General features: G+C 39.4%; 1 protein-coding gene across 1 annotated transcript in view; it reads right to left on the bottom strand.

The window, feature by feature from the left end:
- The window catches only part of LOC124153398 (ABC transporter G family member 23-like), a 116,991-nt gene extending 100,775 nt beyond the window's left edge, over positions 1–16,216 (bottom strand). Inside the window, exon 1 of the mRNA XM_046526525.1 lies at positions 15,934–16,216. The gene's annotated coding sequence lies outside the window, so the exon portion shown is untranslated. The remainder of the gene's footprint in view (positions 1–15,933) is intronic.
- Positions 16,217–16,555: the final 339 nt, after the last annotated feature.

The raw sequence follows: 16,555 nt of genomic DNA, 5'->3' as shown, positions 1-16,555 counted from the left end.
TTATTCGAACGGCTAAACATTGCGTTCATTCCGTATAAAATCTAATCGACCGTGCGCGGAGTCGGTTTTGTGCATGGGCGAGTCTGTTTTGAAAGGGTGCGGTTATGCGGGCATGTAGGTTTATAGCCTGTTCACTTTATGTCTGCGGGTGAGCTTTCGTGACAGCACGGGCACTCTCGGATGGCTTCGTTGATAGGGGAGGGGTAGTACCGAGACAGAGAGAGAGGAGGAGCGAACATAACGTTGCCAAATGTACATTGCCGCCCTACTTTGTCACTGAAAACGTGGGAATTTCCATATTTTCATGGGACTCCACTCCATTCGAGATCTAAGCTTGACTCGCAATCAGTCCGAAGCGTTTCCCCTCCCTCCCAAAGTTCCCCTACCACAGCCAATTTCCCCTCCATTCGTTGGAGTTCCGCGCATTCAGGAGCCATCAAGTTTTGAACGGAGTATACGTAAAGACACACTCCCAACATTGACCAGGACTAATAACGTCAAGAATTGTGCATGTTGGCACGTGGGGCGCTCATTCTTAACGTGTCTTCGGGTCAGTCACATGAATTTGAACCAATTGTTTCGGGTCGCACTTGCCCAGCACGGCTCGAAAGGCGTTTGACATTCCTGAGAAAGCTTCTCGAAAAATTTTGGATGTTGTAACCAATATTTTACAGATCAACGCATCTCCTGTTTACGTGATTGAATTTAGAAGCGCAGCGGTCTCGTATTTTCAGGAAATTCTCGGAAAATATACCTACTCATTTGTATTATGATATTAAGTTCTTGGAGTATAAGGCCAACTATGCAAAAGAGATTTGCCTACGTTTCGCTTTATTTTAAACCATCCTCAGGGCTTAAAATGAAAAAAATGATTGTACAATATTGATACAGAAATAAAAGGTTACAAGCAATATGTCATTATATATGTTATTATTTATGTTATTATATTATATGTATTTTGCATTGCAAGCATAGTGTGCTCGCTCGACAGAAAATCACTTGTAAGATAAGTAACCAAATAGACCTATCTCACAGTGACCACTTCTTGTATTTACGGAACTTGCTTAGCCGGCAAATAATTGGAGAAAGTTGTTCTTTCCTAGATAAGGACGTCTATGACTAGTTATAGCTTTCATAATTTTTTTGGCGTTAGTGTTTTTAGATGCTAATGTTTATTTTTTTGGACCGCAAAATTTTATGAGGAATCTGTCAATTTCTAGTGGCCGGATCTCATTTTCAAGCATAATAAATGTAAATCAAACGGTTCACAAACTAATCTACCTTAACCCAATGCGCTTCAAATTGTCTTTATCATTCCATAAATTTAAATGTCTTTTATTCGTTGCTTTCATCTTTGGTGATACATAGCATCTAATTTAATCCTGTCTTCAGCGGCGACTTAGTGCCACTCACTCTTGAATGACCAAGTTCCTTGTTGCATGAGCAATGTAGCCATTGTGACGCTTGTTTATCACCGCCATTATGCTTGGGGGAAGAGAATTTCATGCTAATATAGTCAATGTGCTCTGTTTACTTTCGTATCAACAGATAAGACTCCAAGCTTTAATAGGAGATAATAAGATCGGGATCGTTGCTTTATTTAAAAGCCCAAAATCGAAGTGCTAAGGTTCAATAGCAGGTACAGGAAAAACTCAAGGTGGTGGGCGCATAAGATATCTTGAGCTACCTTTACTTTCATCGTAATAAAAAATAATGAAGCCACATGCAAAGTCTAAGAAAGTTTTAGTTCAAATGATTTAATATACAAGGCAATGCCATCTTTTGATATAAAAAAGTGACAATGTCCGGCAATGAGGGCGTACCCGCTAGGGGGGGGGGCGCCTCCTGCGCTCCCCGTATGTATCCGTTACTGCTGAGGTTATAATCTCGAGTACAGTGCATATGTTTCTGGAAAAAAGTGTGATATTCCTTTTCTTCTTGCTGGGGAACGATTCTTGTATTCTTGTAGACCCGGCCTTTTTTATAATTTGAATAATCGGTAAAGAAGTTGCCAAAATCATATAGAGATTGCTAATAAAACTAATCGAAGAATACGCAGTAAAGTAAAATTAGGCTTCCGGAATTAACAGTGATGGAAACGTTCGATTAAAAAAAAAAAGATTAATATAAAGCAAAAATGATGTTTACTATACTTAGCGTTGCAATTTGTAAACATTGTTATAATTTCAAATGAACTTGACGATACTTGCATGAATTTATGTCTTCAGCGACCATCACAAAAGAATCTACGGAAAAATAACACCGGATGTCTAAGCAGGAAGTGTGCAAGCGGTAATTGGTTTAATTGTCTTTTCCTCACATTCCTTACACATTCTCTGTCAAGGCGTCAAGAGTGTTTCAGTGACTTCCATAATAGAAACCGTACTTATTAGGTGAATCTAAGGCTGGATTAATATCTCGACCCTCAAAGTTCGAACTCGGTGGAATGAAGTGAAGAGCGGCAAGCGTGGTCTTTGTCGCTTGAGTCGTTTTCAACGATGATTGGTATTCATTAGCGCGCCCTCAGCAACTGTCCTACGGTCATTGACATTCCGTTGTTACTTCCTCCGCATTGAAAAAGGGTTAGCATTGACTCTGTGTTTCGACTAATACGGTGTAGCCACCGGCAAAGGAAGTAACATTATTCGTACGCACCTTGTGCTTTGTTTACTCCACTATTTTCCGACAAATATGTATTTGGTATCTCCCGGGTAAGGGCTAAAAAATACGTATTTTAGACTATAATTTCATTTTCATTCTAAAAAACATGAAATTGGACAATTTTCGAAATTTTAGGGTACAAAAGTATTGTGTAGATTAAAATTTTAAAATGTTGATTAAACTTTTGGGGGTCATGACCGCTGTAACTGCCATAAGTCCGCCCCTGATCCACAATTCCTAAATTTCTACCATATGCCAACTTCAAATTTTACTCGATCGTTGTGCCGTGCCCACTTGTAATTTCTATTTAGTTTATTATCCATTCTAACCCACACTTTTTAGTATTTATTTTTTTAGAATACCTGAATTTTTAGGAGCATCGGATGATGCAAACAAATTATCAAGAAGAATAGTTATTAAATTAGGGCAAGCAAAAATGTATAGCTTCTCCTAACTTCGTGGTGCAAAAATCCTCTGCACTGCAGTGTCCTTCGCACCGATTTCGCGCCTTCATTCAATGGCTGCTGCTGTCTACTACTAAGAGTGTGCTTTAGGCGTTGAAAACTCAGCTTCTCACGTTGTCATCTCTTGCTCTCGACCTTGAGAGAGTCAGAAAAGATATTTTCACAGCATAGTGCGTCCTATTAACCCAGTTAATGAACTCGTTGTAAGCTTTTTCCTGTGGAGATTTTATTGAAAAATATTTTAACTATGACGGAATACCACCATCGCCCTATTAATTTAATTAAACTTAATAATTAAGCTCTAGATAGAAGGGACCCACTATTTGTTCAAGTATGCAATGAAAAGTTTGCAATGACATCGGGTTGGTATATAAGGCAAGTTATCTATTATAATGCCAACTTAATCAATAGCTGTAAAATTTACAGTGTAAATACAAGATGGCTAAAGTTGTCTGCCGGAAACATGTCCGTTAGTATTCAAGAGCGAAATCCTGTTGAAGACAAATAATTTGGCCTGATCAGACAGTATAGAGACGAAAAATCTTTTTTTTAAACTTCCAAGAAATAATATCTACAGGAAAGACCAAATGAAGGAGTTGGAGAGAAATGAAGACAAAAGAAAAAAGTGAGTTGTGCTTTTTAATTAAATGCAATTTTCATATTCAAATCTCATGTATTTTGACTGAAAAGAGTATTTTCACTTTTTCTTAATAATACAACATTAATGCATCATTACAGAGCTTGATTTTACAATAGGGTAGTTTCCTTCATCAAAGAAAACGAAAGGCATTGATTGCGATTCGTTACCCACCATTAGTGTATTCATAATACACAAATTATTTGGTTTTTGAAATACCGGTTTAGACAAATGGCAAGGGTCAAATTTTATCCTCATTTGAAAAAGGCCAGATTGGCGCCCATGCGATTCCACTCCACGTGACGTCACAGGGACCTAGTTTCTACACGAGAGGATAGGAGTTATACATCGTCTGAGGTTACCAATGCATGCATGACGCACGGAGCTCAGGGAAACATGTCTTAATAATCACCTATTAAAACTGGCTGAGGTCGGAAAGTTTTCTTCGTTTGATAAGGTATTAATAAACCTTTTTTAAGCCAAGCGCTACCATTCAGCAAGGTACTCAGCTACCCGCTGTCATCCTGCGTCCTATCAGCGCTCAGAGCCTCGATCAAGGTCACCTCACAAGGCAGGAGGGGGAACCAGAAATGCGTTCCTACTTACGCGTCGCGTTTTTGCGCGCTTGAAATTTTTCACTTCTAATTTAATCGCGAAAAATAGATATCGTCATTTAAAAATCTAAAAGCGTGAAATACGTACTCCAGGAGTAATAATCTTTCGATTTAGGCAATAAAAAAATAATAGGAAACCACCCTATTGTCTTATTCGTTACTGTTCTTTTGTTTTTACCGTGGCATTTCCAGAAGTAAGTATCGAAGCGAGGGCGCTCACTCTAGCAGATGAGTAGGTGCACGTGCCCTTGGTATACACCCGATCGCATATTTCGCAATGGAAGAATTATTTTTCCTGGAATCTATTTCCCGTTTTTATACGGAACCAGCCAATCTGTCGTGGCCTTGATCATTACCTTATGTCCTAACGAGTAGTGTTGCCTCCTGACTTAGGTCATCAACACTCAATTGCCCAAAAAACGAGTCACTTAGCTTGTCAATTTGTGGATTGTGAATTCACGAGATTCCTGATCATAGATTCAGTGTTATCACACGCATCTTACTCCCTTGATCACATGCGAATCGTTACTAAAATACATGATGCCTTCTTAGAATGAGTTTCCATCGATGTAAAAATCTAGATTTTTCAAATTAGTTTATGGTCAGTGAGTGTGAAAAATTAGTTTGCTGTTATTCATTCATTACCATTATATGTGCATCGGCTTCCTTTTGGCGAGCTGTAATGATGTTACAAGCAATTTGTAATAACCCTTTGAGAGTCGTTTCCTATTACGCTACTGTATGCCGCTCTTTCATATGGTAATTTACCTAACAATATACACCAGTGATTTCCGAAGATATAGTTCAGGTATGATATAACTGGGACGGATTCTAATGTCTTGAGATCTTGAAAGTCAAACCACGATGTTGAATCACGTTGTGAGCGGACCACACTCGTGGTCTTGGAGGTTGACTGCGGGGAATTCCATGCGAATGTGAGAATAGGTCCTCTCCTCTCTTTATTCAGAGTAATACTTCCCAGGAGCCACTATGAGTAAACGTTTAGCACGTATCTGTTAGTTAACTCTGCAACCTAAGTTATTTAAGTGGATGACGAGAGGTCTGACTTCTAAGTTGACATAATCTAAGCATTGTAATTCTAAGCATCCATAAACGGGTAGCCCACTTAAAGCGTGAACGACTGTTTGCTCCTCACGCATTGTGTCCATAGCTAAGCCTATTGTGACAATTTCCATCACCTTTCCTTGGGATTTCATAAAAAAATTTCTATCTCTCATTTTTTAAACATTGCCCTCGGGGAATACGTAATTCTTTTCTCGGCTTATTTTCCCGTCATTTAGAAGTTATTTTCTTTTTCAATGACATATGTGTGGAGTCGCCATAAAGCATTGTGACTTTAAGCATCAAAAACTTCCGCGTAACCACGGATTTGTCGGAGTTGTTCCGGAGGTATTACGTGTGAGACCTCCGAGAATGCCATCGTTTTCTTTACTCTGTTTCCTTAAATCCTCGCACTCACTGTCTAACTCGCGCGACCGTTTTCGCGAACTGGATAATTTACTGCGATGATCTCAAGAGCTGCGACGATCTCTGTGAGAATAGATTGCTATTTATGTGATTCTGAAACCCCTCGAGTAGTACACCACATTTCGACATTCGGCTTCAGTTCAGTACACGCATTTATTACCACTGCAAAGCACGCGCGCGTGGGAACGCATACGGAAAGATCCGTGAGTTGTTAACGGCACAAGCGTGAACTAGTAGCCCAAACGATTGCTCAGAGGTCATTTGCCATGAGTGAAGGTATTTCCTTCTTGACACAACCGGAATCCCCTGCAAAATTCAAACGGAAAATTTCGATCGAACGATGAATGGTGATGATGAAATATTATACTATTTTTATGTAACAAAATAGGGTAGTTTCCTTCATCAAAGAAAACGAAAGGCATTCATTGCGATTCGTTACACAACATTAGTGTATTCATAATACACAAATTATTTTGTTCTAGAAATCCCAGTTTAGACGAGTGCTGATGGTAATTAACCTCATTTGAAAAAGGCCAGATTGGCGCCCATGCGATGCCTATGGTCGGAAAGTTTCCTTCGTTTGATAAGGTATTAATAATCCTTATTTAAGCCAAGCGCTACCTACTAGCAGGGTACGCTACGCTACCGCCATGCTCGGCAGCAAGCAGCCTGCATCGTAGCGGCGTTCATAGTATCGCACCCGGATAGCCTCAAACAGCAGCAGCCAGACGTCACTCGGGCTTTTCCTTGCACTCATATTTAGCCGTCGCGTTTTCGCGCTTTTGAAAATGTTCACTTTTCATTTAATCGTAAAAAATAGATATCGTAATTTAAAAATCTAAAAGCGTGATATATGTACTCCAGGAGTAATAATCTTTCGATTTAGGCAATAAAAATATAATAGGAAACCACCCTTTTCCTTTTCTACCATTTGCTTAAAAACATAGAAGATATCTTCTTCAGAATTCAAGGACAAAGTTGCCCATTACGCCGTTTTAAGTTTTTTATAATTATTCCTCTGGGATCAAGCAAGTTGCATTGATGTATCGCGAATTGGTTGATGTGTGCAATTCTACTTTAGTTAAATTTTCGATTACCATCGACAGCCATTTTTTGTAATCGCTGCCCATTAGACGACCGAGTTACTGTTGTCTGCATGTATAAAGTAATTTTTCTTTATAATTCATTTAACATTGTTCTAAATTAAATAGGACCGATTTTTACGTCCTTTTTAAATTATAAAACTTCCAACATTGCTTTTTCTACGGCGTGGTTTTAGTAAACGAAAAGTTCATGAGTTTTGAAGAGATCCCTTAGAATTTTGCCCTTATTTTGTTAGAAAAAGAAATCTTTAATGAAGTCTCGGTGCTCGCCATGTCGCAATGATCGTACAAATAATTTGTAAAAATCCGCCACGGGGTCAAGTTGTATCCTGCTAATCTTGGAGTCAATGGTAGCGGTTCCGGGAACCAGTTAGGCGGTTTGTTCTCTAGCATGAAAAATTATGTTGTAAAACCTGAAGGCAGGCCAAAACAAAAGGTTCGAGAAGCAAAAATAACAAGAAAATTCAATTCCTTCAGCATAAAAATGAAGAGGGCTCGTCATTCCCGCTGGCCGAGACCCACTCATATTTTTGTGACGACACTCTCCTGTACAAAGTTCGCTAACATATGGAAGTTTTATGTTAATTTAGAGAATGCTCTTGAGAATATTTTCCTGTTGCCAAAATTTATATTGTCGTGTGCCGACTGGTTACTATTGGTTAAATGGATTACTAAATGGATTTTACTTAAGAATGGGTGTGTACTTCTTTGCTTTGACTGCCTCTGAGGTATGAAGACCCCGATCATCTAAGCTACGCATCGTTAAACCCCTTTTCTGAGTCGTTTGGTACACGACAATATACATACTTTTCTTCCAATTTTGTTTGTATATGTTTAAAAAAGTTTACTTCAGTGTGAACGAATATTTTATATTTGAAGGAACAGAAAATATCGAAAGAAGTTTATTCTTATGTAACTGGAAATTTCGAAATGACGACGTAAGTTTACAACACGTGATTCGTCGCGAAAGAAGACAAAAGACGACCAAAAAGTGTGTGAAGCGTCCTCTTAATCTTTCGGGGGCGAAATTTTTCAGCGCATACACCGAAAAATGGAGTTCATCTATTATGACTGTACGTCCGTTAAACCTAAAAACGCTTTCCTTAATTATTCAGTCGCATTGACGAGGAATTAGGTGGTCGAAATGATTTTCGGGGCTAGAATGCGGAAAATTATAGACGCTTGGATCCTTGAAGACGATATTTCACCCTTGAGGGAGTTGCTAGGAGTGTTGATTTCCAAGGGCAGCACGTAATTGAATAGATGAATTCCTAAGACCAGTCTAGTCACTTTGTTTCGAAAGTAATGTCTGCATGTTAATGTGTACACGCGAGTCCCTTCTAGCATGGCGAATAATGTCAAGTCTGCAAGTCAAAATGCATGTCAATCCGCGGAAAATTATGGTTTCTTATCCGATTCGATATTTTTGGATTGATGAAAACTGATACTTGCCACTTTTATTCAGACTGCGTGGTCTTAGCAAAAATGGTGCTTCGAAGTTGTCAGGTGCACTCGCTGGTGTGTGCACAGTAGATAGTTTGGCGAAGCCAAAGTGAGCTGAAACCCGTTATTAGCGGCGGTGAGTCGCGCTCATAAAGACGCTCATAAGAGCTTCCTGTTTCCTTATGCTCGATGAGTAGCTCGCCTTAGCCACGCTTCTTCGCTTCTTCTCTCATCCGTCTCTTTTTTTTTTAGCCTCTAAGAGTCTGTCTCCTGAACTCTGTTTTCGTATTTATAGAGGCGTCCTAAATCAATTGGGGAATATATTAAGTGATTAAAGAGTAACATTCTAATGCAAATACATCTGTTTTTCAAACTTTTATGGCAAAATATTGCTATTTTTACGTAATAGTAAGATCAACTGGCTCTTGTGTGGATTTTCCACTAACTAATCAACTTTATTATTCGCGTTCACTCGTTTAATCCTTTACTGGATCCTTAAATGTCTCTAATTTTGCATGAGTCTTTTCGCGAGCAAGTATATTTTTCAATTTTTTTGTTTTTCTGCTCCTATTCATACTTTATACTTCGAAATAGATAGTTAGAGTATCATCTGGGTTTTCCAATTAATTCGCAAGAGTATATGTAAGCCTAAAATCACACATTTTTTCTGCATCGTGCGTAGTACCATTGTTTCCCCTTCTACAACTCTCGCCGGTTGGACTTGCAGAGCCTGGTTGGTGATATCTCCGCCGATATTCCATTAATCCATTTTAAAATTCACCGCATATAGATTTTAGGTCATGTGTTGTTTTAAAGCTATAGAAGTAGTGAACTTTTTATTATCTAAAAAGGTCAGAATGTTGGCCAGATGAAGCTACGTATTCGTTCGCCTAAATTTTTGTCTACTCGTAGAAATTTGTATTCATTAGATAAAAAGAAGGTTAAATACTTTCTTACAGTCAATAATTATTAATTCAATCCGGTGCGTATAATTCTGAATTCATCAGAAAGGAAAAACATATATTTTAAGATTTCCCTGCAGCTACATTCATTCTTTCTACAATTGATTTACTTAGAAGAAATAAAAGAATGATTCTTCCGATGACCCTCGGTGAGGACTTCAAACCTTAATTATGAAAACGATTGTTTTTGGACTTTCCATAGCATATATACTTACGATAGAAATGCAGACGACTTACTTAGATACTACGCTTACCGCTGATTTTTAACGAATGCGATCGAGTAGTTGTACAAATGGGTTAGCCAAATAAGTTACTAGGCACTGTTAAAAGTACAGCTACGGTGATTTTTGTACATCTGTTTCAAATTATCTTTAGAAGTTATTCCACGACAATTTATAATTATATTCTTATTTTTATGATGCTATTATTACACAAAAAGTATTATAAAAACGATAAAAATATATAACCTCAAATACCGCGATGAAGAAACGGTGTAGTTATTTCGATAACCCTTCGTCTTCACGTGACATTTTTAGTCTAGGATTACCATTAGAGTTGCAGAAAGTGATAACATTTTAAGAGGCTAAAAGTTGATACAGGTACAGTTGTTTTTTAATTTATCAATTATAAGTAAAAAATACCTAAACTTCAACTGTTAACGGTGACTGAGTTACTCTGAATGTTGGTACTGTGAACAATGGCCTAACACTAGATCAGTAATGAATATCGATGGGCCCAACGTATGAGGCATAAGAGTAATTGAAAATGGCGACGAGGCGGTGTACTTGAAGTAAGATGGGAAGTGGTTGAGGGTATTGATGCGACCACTGCCGATGAGAGCAATAGCAACCTACTGCAAGTCTCGGTGATCGAGGAAGAAACTAATCGTCCTTTTCGTTACTTTAAGATCCGTCGCCGCGACTTTACGATTCAGGGGAAAACACTCCCCTTCCAATCATAGCAGCTATTTTCGTTTCCGTGTTGGTGGACGCATCGTCATCGACTCCTCGACTTCACACCCTTTGTAAGGCGATAACTCCAAAGTCTTTCCTCATAGAGGTTCTATAAGCTGGAAAACTGTATGAGACAAAACAGGTGTTATTGATCCATTGCACATGAATTAAGTTAGACGATTCCTTTTCATTTTATCCAATAGAAATTTACGTGAATATTTGTACCCTGCATAAAATATTTTACTCATAAGGTAACACTAGTTTCAGCTCTATACCGAAATCGTTCGGTATCGGATGAGAAAAATGGGATCCATCCTTAAAATTTAAGGGATATAATCATGCTCCCCTTTCAAAAGGTAATTTTTAGACACCGGTAGTTAGCTATGAACAAAAATAACGGTGTCAAATCCATACGCTGATCCGTCTCACCAAACGTATTTTCTTGAGTGAAAGCTACCCTTCCAATTTAATTAAATTTCCCGCCAATCGTCACGATTTGTGCATCAGATCATTTTAGGGATGTGGCTCAATTTATCTTGTTCCCGGATTGTTTACGACATGGGTACGAAAACTTATTGCTGCCAATAGAGAGTATTGATCATCTCTCTAGATCAGGTGTCTCAATTTACTCGGCCACGAGGGCCACATTCCAAGTTCCGAATCGCCCCGCGGGCAAATTTGCCGATTACTGAAGTATTCGATACCAAACGTCTACTGAAGAATCCGGTGGCGTATTTCTTATTTACGAACAGTTGAAGGCTACTTTGACGTGTAGTAAAGCGCTGCAATGCTCCTAGCGGCGTCTCACAGAGTTAAGCGAGCGAGAATCGCGCGCTACTTGCAACGAGAGCGCTGGCCGCATCCGGCCCGCGGGCCGTATTTGGAGAACCCTGCTCTAGATCGTAAAGTATTTGGAATAATTGTAAATAGCTGAGGGTCTCCGTATCGCACCGCATCCATGGCTTCCCGTCAACTCTGACTTCTTAAGGAGGGTAATTCGCCCGGGAGGAAGAGGACGGTCGCTGCAGTCAGTGCCGGAACTAAGAGTTTTAGCAGGGGGAGGCAAAGATCAGTTTGCAGCACCCCCCCCCTTAAATCCCCCTTCGCTCCCTTCCTCCCCCATCTCCCACCACTAAAATATAATACATCCGTAAGCTATTTTTTTGGTGCAGTAGTTGAAATTATACTCCGCATATTTGCTGTTAAGAAGTTTTATCAGTATTATTTTTTGATGATTTATAAATTAATAATTACGGGTGAATAATTTAATTCGAAAGATAAAATAACTTTTTAAATAAACATTTCAAAATTTGTGCCCGGAGCACGTGCTCCCATTACAGTGCCTAAAGGCCGTTTTACACGGTGCACGGAATTGCGCAATCTGACGTGTGTACGAAGGCGCAATCAAAATTGCGTCGTGTAAAGCGGTGAATTGCTAGAACACATGAGAGAATGCGTGGATGCGAGACTGCAAAATAGCCCCTGTTCTAATTTCGTTCGTGCATTCGCGCAATTGCACGCCATTTTAGAAATGAATGCAGCTTCTCTAACCTGCGCAATTCCGTGCCCCGTGTAAAACGGCCTTTAGTTCCGGGCCTGCCTGCACTTGAAAGGGGGAGGGACGGCCGAGGTGTCTTGAATCGCTCTCCGAACTATTCGCACGGATTTGATAGAGTTGATGTCCCCCGAGTAAGATTATCAGAAAATTTTTAAATATACCTATTACACCGATGTCAATCAATTCAAAATCTGCAGATTTGCCGAATTCGCTGAGAATGCGAAATCGATTGGGATGCGATGAGTTCAAAAAGAAAACTTATAATAATACAGGAAAAATACCCTAAAAAATGATACTAATATCAGATACAGTATTTCATATTTGTGAAATTACAAGTTAAAGGATTTTTTCGTATTTTTTCGCAGTTTCGCATTCGCATCTCTACGCAATAAATCGTATCTGTAGATGCTTCTTATTCCGTAGGAATGTTTCACATCATTTTTTTCAGAATGGACCACTCCAATCGCTTTCGGAGACTAAGTAATTGACTTTTAACACCTATTTCTCTATCTCTCTCTCTCTCCCTCTTTCTCTGGAACTGAATGCACAGCTCCCTTCGAGTCGTTTTCTCGAGAACGAATAAGTTGCGGCGAGAGATGAAATGATTGGACGTGACTTTCTGTGCCTTCAGAACAGCTAATGTTGCGCGGAGGGCGTGTTTTTTTGTTCTCCACTGAATCCACATCAGGTATGATTCCCCGCCCTAGTCACTGCTAGAGTGTCTAGTTTGGAGCGAGTTTTTCAACCAACTGTTTTACGCGCATTGCGCTCGATTTACAAAACAATTGAAGCAGCATGTGCGCGATACGCACATTGTGCGCGCGCCGTGTATATGGTAGGAGTGATCTCCAGCAGAACACGCATCGCTCCTTGCGTCACAAAGAGAGAAAAGAAACGTCACAAAGATTCGAAAAAACTCACGCAAGGTTAACAATACAAACGAGAAAACCGCACAAGGTTAGCATCCTCTAATAGGCAGAATTAAAAAAAGGCAAGGATCTTTTTAATCTGTAATAATTCCAACAAGACAGAAGGTGACGCTGTATAAATGCATTTACTTCGCCACATTTATAAATCATTGGTGGGTGGAAAGAAGAATGGATCTATGAGTCGAAAAGAACTATTGTGCGTTCCCGGTATACTTAAATAGAAAAGAACTATGGTTTTTGATGAGGGCGAACTTTGGTATGGAACATCTTTGAGTACAGAAGTTTAATTGAGTTTGTTGAGAATAGTTTTAAAATTATAAAAATGGAAAAGAGTGATCGATGCACTCAACACAAGGGTATGGAGAAAGGAAGTGTTGAAGAATAATTGCACGAAGCTTCGCGTCTTTTTTCTCTCTGTCTCGCCGACTGAAAGGGGATGGAAACTGGTTTATCGCGTTTGGGATGTGGGTCTGAAGGACGTTGAAAGAGTAATGGTCAGGATTAAGAGGCATCCGAAGGGGCATGAATGATGCATCCATGGAGGCCCAAGTGGTATATCAGTAGAGGCACGAATGATGGGAGGATGGAGGGAGAGATGGCCAGAGGACAAGAAGCGGCTGTGGCATTCAATAAAATGGAAATCGGGGGAAAAGTGTTTTATGAGATCGGAAGAAAATAATCTCGAGGTTGGAAGTTATAGTTTTTAACCCATTATGACCCAATGCTGCTTCAAAGCAACATCAAAAACGTATAAATTTTCAGCTCTGTTTAGAAAATTACTGAACTTCGTATTATTTTGTGGTGTAAATTTTGATGTCGAAATATTTATCTGCCTCGATAATTATGATTGGGCGCAAAATTTTCATCTTTTCAGAATGAAAAATCTCGAAATTTGATCTGCAGCAGCTCTGATCTGATTTGATTTTTTTTCTTGAAATTTGAAATCTTGAAATTTGATCGGCAGCTCTGGGATATAAAGGGTTAATGGTACTCTTGAAGACGTGACAGTATAAATAAATAACAAAATTATCATACAAATTAAAAGTAGTTGAGGAAGTGTTCTGAATTTCCTTCAGAACGAAAATGTTGATGAACACCGGCTTTCGCTGAAGATGTGGAATGAATTAAATTTTAATAAATAAAATATTATTATAACGTGTGAGTCCTTCTATGAATGCTGAATTTTCAAATGCTAACTTTAAATGTTAAAAGTCAATTACTTGGTCTCTGAAAGCGATTGGAGTGGACCATTCTGAAACAAATTGTGTGAAAAATTCGCACGGAAAATGAAGTATATACAAATATGAGTTATTGCATAGAGATAAAATGCGAAAAAAATCCTCATTAATTTGTAAATCCACAAATATGAAATACTGTATCTGATATTAGCATCATTTTTTAGAGTATGTTTCCTGTATTTTTTATAAGTTTTCTTTTTGAACTCATCGCATCCCAATCGATTTAGCATTCTCAGCGAATTCGGTAAATCTGCAGATTTTTATTTTATTGGCATCAAGGTAATAGGTATCTAGAAAATTTCTATGATTGACTTACTCGAGGGACATCAACTCTATCAAATCTGTGCGAATAGTTCGGAGAACCAGGTTCGGAATTGGTCGTTTTTGTATTGGATCGACCAAACCAATTAAAATGCTACAGAAAAACTAGGAGACCCCGCGTTAGTTTCCATCTCCCTCATCTGAAATAACGCTTTGGCATTGTAGTGCCCTCTTTGAGGATCACCGGCGCAACGATTGGTTATTTCTTCGCACATTTATTCTATTTCAACGATACATACTTAACTGCAATAATTTAACGCATAAAAGTAACAATATATCGTTATAAGTGTGAATGAAGAAAGAACTGGTGAAAGAGTTGACGGAAGTAGGGGAGAAGGACCAAGATGATGGTGGCATAATTCACGGTGATTGCTATGTCCTAGCGAATGAACAGTTGGGCTACTGTTGTCAGCGAGTATGAATGGAGCTTCTTCTTTCGATTTCTCTAATTAAGAGAATATATTAAGGTAAAATCGACGGACTGAGAGAACTTAATGATTTTTTTCTGGGTGATAGGGATATAAAATTGAAATAAACCTTTCCTGTTCCGATGGAATAAATTATCGCTCAAATTACTCGGTGCCTCGAGCTAAATACGCATCGGCTCATCGAAAAAAATGGAAGAAAAATGAGATGAGCAAACGAGGAAGAAATAAATGAAATAAAGCCCTACCTCAAAATTTTGTCTCTTTCTTACCTTTCCCGGACCCGAAGTGAGCCCCTTGATAAAGTTGAAAGTTCATAGTTTTCGTAGCTAATCTTGCCCGTGAATTCCTCCAGTGTCTCCGAATATGATGACCAAGTCGTTTCCCGAATCGTTGCTTCGCCATTTAGTCGGGAAAAACTCAGTGCAAGATCCGGAAAGAGGGAGACAATGTTTTCTAAAATTTTACGACCCATTACCCCCTTGCTCCCCTAAACCCAACGCACACAACTGTAAATTTATAGCCATCACATAGTTCGTCGCATCACAGCCTTTGAATAGCAAAATTAACATAGAACGATAGCAACGAATCCATTATTCCTGGTGGAATAACTTTTTTCATCATGTGTATCTTTATATTTTTCCGGAGCATTTTTCTTAATGTTCGTCAAAGTTTTAGAGTTCTTCATACGACAATTTATGTTTTCATTATTTCACTAATTGACGCCTGTAGTTATTTCTTAAATGGGTGAGTGTAAGTTAATTTTATATCTAAAAATTTTCGTATTATCTAAAAGTAAAAGGATTCATTAGCTATATTTCAACTCCCCGATCTAAAATAACGCTATAAGATTGCAGCGCCTTCTTTGACGATCGATGTCTTAACAGGTTTTAATTTCTGAGCAAACTTATTCGAAATATTCAGGATTCGACGCCAAGTGCTATTGGATGCATTTCACCTTGAAATGAAAATCCTATCCACCACTTTAATGTTTCCAACAGTTATCTCAATAACGTAAGCATAAATTACACTCTGAAATCCCAGCTCCAAAATGAAATTTTACTCACGTTAGCGGGCGCAGTATGAGTCGGATTGCAACAACCAATTTCCACACATTCCCCGCCAAAGAGCACTCACTTTATATCACTCCCGATTCGCCGTCAGAATCCTCCAGTGGACGTCGGCGACTGCAGACGTTGGTTACGTTTCCGCGACGAACGTTTCGGAGTGACACCACCTCTAATCTTTACGGTAGGGCAGAGTAATCCCAAGCTATCACGAAGGAGAGAGAGTTTTCCACGTTGACGAGGATGGTCCTTTTCTCTGGGCGATCATCGACGCGTCGCGGAGAGACCCCTTCTTTCTTTCCCTCCAAGAGACTCGGCGTGAGGGGCGGAAGATGGGAGCAGTGTTCCTTCTTCCCTCGCACCCGTCCTACTGACTTCTGAGCCTCGCTCCATCCGCGGTCCGCCATACCCGGCGTCCCCGAAACTGTTGTTAGCTGCGCGACCTCCGCAGTCGCCGGGGAGGGGATGGGGGGTTGCGTGAGGACGGGTGCGTGCGTAAATGGGGGGGGGGGACCCGGCCAAGGAGAGGAGCGGGCGAGTATTATCCCTCACACATATTTCCACATCCATACCACTCCTTTAACTACTCTCTCCACGTGGCCGGTTTCCAATCCAAGTATATCCCCTCATTACAACAGTACTTCATGCAGAAAATCGCCGGACAAAAAGCCCAAAATTGATTTTTTTAGATA

Source organism: Ischnura elegans, chromosome 2 (genome assembly GCF_921293095.1).
Source record: "Ischnura elegans chromosome 2, ioIscEleg1.1, whole genome shotgun sequence".
Lineage (NCBI taxonomy): Eukaryota > Metazoa > Arthropoda > Insecta > Odonata > Coenagrionidae > Ischnura > Ischnura elegans.
The sequence above is the reverse complement of the archived record's forward strand: the minus strand, read 5'-3'. Positions and strand labels throughout refer to the sequence as shown.